At 47.0% G+C, this 6,975-nt stretch overlaps 1 non-coding gene across 1 annotated transcript; it reads left to right on the top strand.

Moving 5' to 3' along the window:
• Window positions 1-5,471: 5,471 nt before the first annotated feature.
• LOC138481808 (U1 spliceosomal RNA) lies at window positions 5,472-5,635 on the top strand. Its single transcript, XR_011274420.1, has one exon. It is a non-coding gene; the product is annotated as a U1 spliceosomal RNA (small nuclear RNA).
• Window positions 5,636-6,975: the final 1,340 nt, after the last annotated feature.

The following is a 6,975-nucleotide window of genomic DNA, read 5'->3' on the forward strand; positions in this document are numbered from 1 at the left end:
TAATATTAATGAAGTTCGGCTAGCGAGACTAATTATCATTTTTTTGTTTTCATAACAGGTATTTGATCCCATTCTGCCACTGCCATCTGTTTGAGACACCGGCGGATGGATTCTTCAGCAGACACCTGCAGCTTCGTGTCAACAACTGGAGCACGATCACCATATTATGGGACGATCGCCAAGGGCCCACATGCCCTTACGCTGTAGTAGTGGCTAGAAGCAACATAACAACCTTTAGGCTGGACTAGTGCCTAGTTGATGGAACAGCCTTGCGGTTCACCGTGCTTCCAAAGTGATTCTTTTTACGAAAATGAACAACCTGTGTACCATAAAGGAACAGCGCGTGACTCAAGATGAAACGGAACAGTTATTGCAGATACAGATAAAAGAAAATAAATGGATTCCGGAGTTCATATGGCAATTGCTGAATATTCTCTAAACATTTAATGTCAAATAAATGTACTTTACCAAATGTACCTTGTTGCTGTTTCATTTTAAAGTACAGTTTCATATTCCGAATTGTGGCGCGCTGTGTTGTGAGTTGATCTGTGTTGGTTTCCGGGTTCTGTGTGGAGTCGCGCAGAAGACGACTGGGCGCGTTTGTCTACGCAGCACAGTAACGTCACGGGAGAGGCGGGGAATATGAATGTTTTGATAATGTCAGGCTCCCGGGCGGGGGAATTGATTTAGTGCCGCAAAAGCAGGTCAGCCAGGGCGATCGGGGAAAATATAGGATTATCAGAAAATGGCGGCTCCCTGGTGCTTGTTTTCGCGTGCGTTTAATGGACGAAAACTCGGGTAAGGTCCATAGGAAAGTTTTCTAAAATCGAGCCACTTAGGCTTAAAAAAACATGGCCGACCCGTAGGGACAGTACAAATCTTTACTAGACCATGCCTTTAAGGTGAACCTAACAAATCCCCCTTGGGGTTTAAAGCCATAGTCATTATTTCATAAAACGTGCAACATTATGTACCCTTCTCACTTTTGATCACTCCCTCCTATTCCCATTTCTAAAGGGGCAAACGTCCCTGCTAGTAGTCGCCCCCCTCCTTCCCATCAGTGCCTATTGGCTCACAGTGTAATGCTCTATTGGCATAGAGCAACATCTGGACCCTCTGCTTACCGGAGCTCTTGGAACATTGTCCTGGCAGTGGGACACCTGTACTGTTCGGGAAGGTTAAGGTGTCCTGTTGGTAGGACATAAGCCTGCTGAGCAGGAATTGCTTGGCACACATTGTCGTACCAATGGGACACCTTTTCCGTTGGGCACCCTCTTTGAGGTGCCGAATGGGAGTGGCACCGCACTGACAAATGTCCTGGTCTGACCTCCTGCTCAGTACGCCACTGCTTGGGGCAATTTGAACACCGAAAAACATGCCTAAATTTGAATGAGTCAGACTGTTGAAAGTAATTAATTAAATCTGAATAAGCAACCTACTGTGCCGTTTTAAAATCCTGCAGGCATCCATTTGGTATTATGTCTAAGTGCTTGTTTGAGTCAGTGCCCTGGTGGAAATAATCAAACACCAGTTCCCTTCAGGCTGCTTACAGGCCCTCTTTAGGTAGAGTGGGAGGTAGTGTGGGCGCAGTCTTTTTTACTGTTGTCAATGCAGTGAATTCTAAAGACCAACTGCAGTGTTATCTGTTTCAGAAGACTGGAGTGTCTTTAGAATTGAATTTTAAAGATACGTCACCAGTCTTATGAAAGTTACAAGAGCGTCGGCAATGGACTCTTGTGGTATAGTAGTTTAGTGTTCTACATTAGAGCCACTGTCCGCCATTCCTCCAACCTGCCCCTTTCTTTCAGTTGTCATGCCCCCCCAACATGTTTAGCAACGTTTCTCCACTGTCAGCTAGGAGGGTATCAGTGCACAGTGTTTGCCAGTGCAGCACTGTCCTGACTGAAATCTCCCAACTGAAGGAACTAGTTCTAAACTTGACTGCATTGGTGACCAGTGGCATGTGCAAGGAGGGGCTCTTGACTGGCCTGGGGGCTAAAAAAGGGCACCATGAGAATCAAGGGAATTATGGCTCGCCTGTGTTTGAAATGAACACTGACAACATTTGCAATATTCAGAGTAATAGGTGGCTTACCAATATGCCCAAAACAATTACGTATTTTTTAGAAGGTCCAGTATGTGAGGAGGTATTTCGTAAGTTGCCAAATCTAGACCTGAACAACTATGCCCAGAGTAAGATTGGCCATCGCCACTCCCAGCATTAATCACTGCACCACCCGGGCCCTCATGCAGTTAAGGCACCCAGGGTGACCAATATTCCAGGAAGGGCAACAATACGGGTGGGTCTGGCTCTGGATAGATTAACCGGAGATAGCAGCAGCCCGATGTTACCACGGGCAGGGGGTGGGGGGTCACTCTATCTTCACAGGGTCCCTAAACTTGCCCCAAACCACCATGAGCCCAGAGATGCTCTTCTAAACAAGTGCCATTATTGGATCTGGGTGGCAAGGGGCTGCCTATTTGTCAATCGGTAGCAAATCAAATGCTGCACCAGTATCCACCGACAGGGAGCTAATATATATGACTCCATCATAATTGACTTTTAGAGATCATGTCTCAGTTGAGGGATTATTAAAGCTTAACAAGTCACGTGGACCCCCACCAAATTCCCTAATTATACTCAGCTATCTGTCTGTGAGAATATCCTTCACCGGTCCGCCGCTCACAGGAGCAAATGTTGCTCCACTGGGGAATAGGGCCAAAAGTTAGGCCTCTTTGCTCAGACCATCAAGGTTCACGAGCCATTGAAAAAAGGTGGTCATCTTGGTCATCCTTGTGCCCCAACATAGACTGTTGGCATGAACCCAGCTATTTACGCTATATTAAGAGACATTTAGACCAAATGTATAGCTGCCTTTAATCTGATTCTTCACTCATGGGACACTTGTTTACAATGTTTTATAGTGTATATCTTTGGAAGTTGTGCTTGTAAACCTTTATAGCATTTAGCCAAAAAAAGGTTAGGATGATGATGATGATGATAGATCTCCTTGTTAAATTGTTTGTGTGGAATTATGTGATTTTGAGTATATGGGATCAACTCTCAGCTATTCAGTTGCCTTTCAAAATATATGTTATTTGAACTAAAATTGGTCTTACCCAAAATATATGTTGAATTAAAATTGGTGGATAACATGATGCAGTGTTTAAACATAATGTTTTAATACAAATGTGTGTGAAAAACAAGTTTGGTGGCGGTGCAAATCATACACCGTTTGTTGGACACATGGGCTTTTTTGAGTATATTAATATTGCAAATTGAAGGGTTGCCCTTGGTGATCATTCTTTTCTCCTTGTGTCTCTTCTTCGTGTGGTAAAGTCTCCTCTGCCTCTCAGCAGCATTTGATCCTGTAGACCAGGGTTGTCCAACATGCGGCCCGCAGGCCACAATGAGGCCCTCCAAGCTGTTTCATGCGGCCCGTGAGCTCAAAGGTAGAGAAAAAAAAATGTGCCTGCGCACAAACTGTAACTTCCTCGGGTGACCCCATCCATGGGGTCACCCGAGGAAGTTACCGTCCTTAGCCACCAACTCAGTTAATTTATTTATTTCTGAAATGTTTGCCGGATCCGACAAACATTGCATAAATAAATAAATTAACCGGGCTGTGGCGCTACAGTTCTCAGCCACGACCCGGTTCATTTATTTATGAAATGTTTGTCAGATATCCGTCAAACATTGAATAAATAAATAAATTAACTGGGTCGTGGGGGTCATGGCTTCCGGGAGGGCTGGGACTGGGCCAGGGCCTGCCTTCTCACCCTCGCTTAGCGGGGCTTCCAGAACGGGCCCAACCCCTGCACTCTTGCTTGCAACTCATACTGCCTCTGCTCAGGCAATGCACCTCTCTCTGCAGCTCTCTTCCTCTGCACACTCCTTTTTTCAACACTCTCCTCCGTGCATCACTCTCTGCTCAGCCAATGCCCCTCTCTCTGCAGCTCTCTCCCCTGTACACCTTTCTGTGCACCATTCTCCTCTGTGCACCAACCTCTGCTCAGGCAATGCTCCTTTCTCTGCAGCTCTCTCCCCTGCACACCCTTTTTTGCACCACTCACCTCTGTGCACAACTCTCTGCTCAGCCAATGCACCTCTATCTGCATCTGCTGTCCCCTGCACACCTTTCTGCACCATTTTCCTCTGTGCACCACCCTCTACTCAGACAATGCACATTTTGCTGCAGCTCTCTCCCCTGTGCAGCTTTTTTGCACCACTCTCCTCTGTGCACCACTCTCTGATCAGCCAGTGAACCTTCCTCTGCAGCTCTCACCATACACTCATTTCTGTGCACCACTCTCCCCTGTGTACCACTCTCTTTGCAGCCTGTGCACCTCTCTACATTCCTCTTCCCTGCACACTGCACACTTCTGGGCACCACTCTCTTCTCAGCAAATGCAGCTAAGCTTGCAGATCTCTACCTTGCACACCCTTCTGTGCACCACTCTGCTCTGTGCACCACTAGCCGCTCAGCCAGTGTACCCCTTTGTGCATCCCGCTCTCATGCACACCACACACCTCTTCTCAGACAATGCACCTCTTTATAGCTGTTTCCCTGCACACCGTTCTTTTCATTACTCTCCTCTGTGCACTACTGCTCAGATAATGCACCTCTGTTTGCAGCCTTCTGTGCTGCACGAGGTTCTACACACCACTGCCCCTTATTTGTCAGCCCAGAGATTTGGTGCAAGAGGCACTTCCCTGATTCACTGTGTGCACCAGTTTCTGGGCAGCTCTGTCTTTTATGCCCTGCTCTTGGCACCTCACCCATCAGTACACCACTCGGGGCACTTCTCTCATGTATGTATTGCTCTGCATCTCTCCCTCTCAGCTGCACACCCCGCCCTCCCACAGTTTTTTTTGTTTATAGTCATTTATAGCACCGAAGACCCTAAGATTTTAAAGCGCTAGGTAGAGATATAGAAGGTGATCAGAAGCTTAATCACATATTAATTTAAATAGATGCGGAAAAGATGTGTTTAAAAATGTTTTATAAGAAGGATAAAACTAGGTTGTGCTCTTAAAAGTGGGCATTCGTGGTTTCCAAAAGCATGGAGCCTGAAATGCAAATTTTTTAACCCCTTCCACTCCCCTTGAAGGTTGTGCAGAATTTATTTTGCTGCAGTCAAGCTCAGAGCAGCTCATCGGGCGAACAGCCCTGGTTTATTGGTGAAAGAAAGAAAAAGTAAGGTGTGCGAGTGGTTGCACACAGAGCCCCTGGTCTTGCAGCAGGATTTATTTTGACGCAGTCAAGGGGGACAGCGCTGAGCAGCTCAGTTCCACAGCATTCACTGGAGAGGTCAAGTGCGCAGGCCTCTAACCCCAGACTTGGGCGCCCCATGATATCAGGTGCCCGCTCAGAGCTTCCAGGGGAGGTCTGGGTCAGGGCCTGCCTTCTCACCCTCGCTTAGCGGGGCTTCCAGAACGGACCCATCCCCTGCCCTCTTGCCTGCAACTCATACTTACCTGGCAGGGGAGAATCTGTGATCACAAAGGCATATATCCCAGGGTGAGGCTCACCCATTTCACATCGGATTTGCTGACCCCTGCTATGTCCCCAAATGCGGGATACTCGACTGCATTATTTCTGGTAGTGGGGGACAGTGTCCGCGCTTTCACCTGATTTATTGGTGAAAGAAAGAAACGGTAAAGTGTGCACTAGGCCTGCTAGGTTGGTTGCACAGGGAGCCCCTGGTCTTATGGCAGAGATTCTGAGTGCAATGCCAGTGCGTGACCATGTGCTGCTCTACCAATGCATGCCCATGCGCTGCACTGCAAATGCATGCCCACATGCTTCACTGCCAATGCATGCCCACGTGCTGATTCTCTCACAGGCATTCGCTGGTGGGCCAATGAGATTTCCCGATATCGATGCTGATATTCAGTTTGTTGGTAAGAAAAAATGGAAAACTGTTATGGGGTCAATGCAACTTAATAGGAGAATATCACAAGCAACTAACCTTTGATCACTGCCCCTGACACCAAAACCTCTCTTTGGGACTGCATGGCTATCAGTGTCTGTGATGCTATTGTGTCAGAGGTCACACAATAACGCTTTTTAATATACTGCTTTGGGTGAGGTTGTTCACTGTTGGCTCACCGGCCCACTGGGCGACAAAAAGTTAATGCTTCGGCCCTATATTCAACAAGGTTGGACAAGCCTGCTGTAGACAATTAGACACTCACAGTCATTCCGTATCACAGCACATGAATCAGTGAGCTCATCCTTAGCTGGCACAAATCCTTCTTTGTGAACTACTACTAATTCATCGTAATAAATAACTCTGGATCACAAACTCTACCCATCAGCCTGAAACTCAAATTATCCAAGACCGAATTCCTACTGCTGACCAGTAACTCAGAAGACCCTGACAGCCAGAATTGGTTTTCCGATATGAACCTTCAAGGTTTCACACCCCAGCTGACCACCGGTGCCATATCCCTTAGCTTTAACATTGACAGACACCTGTTCTATAATGAGCACATAGCAAGGAACACTCAAGCAACATGGTACCAGCAGTCACTCCTGTGGAAAACCAAGCCCTTCATTACAAAGAAACAACTTTGGATTTAATGTAAACTCTTTGGCCCTTTCCCACCTGAATGGTGACAATGCCCTTCTGTACGGCCTCTCCGCGATGACCCTGGCACCCATGAGATGTGTCCTACATGCTGCAGCATGACACATCAAAGAACTATGCAAATTCAACCACATCACACTGACCCTCAATAAACTACACTGGCTCCCACTGCAAGCACATATTATCTCCAGAACTGCTGCATCACCCACAAGGCTGTTGCCCTGATGTCCATAAGCTACCTCACTGAGAAGATCAGAATCTGCCGAGACCTACAGTCCACCCTCAGTAAGCACATGTGCAGACATGAACTCTGCCGATTCAGAACCAGAATACAGGCAGCGTATGTCTGTATCACCAGACTTCTGTGTTTCAGGAAGGAGT

This window comes from Ambystoma mexicanum, chromosome 5p (genome assembly GCF_040938575.1).
Source record: "Ambystoma mexicanum isolate Mex_15411 chromosome 5p, UKY_AmexF1_1, whole genome shotgun sequence".
NCBI classification, from domain to species: domain Eukaryota; kingdom Metazoa; phylum Chordata; class Amphibia; order Caudata; family Ambystomatidae; genus Ambystoma; species Ambystoma mexicanum.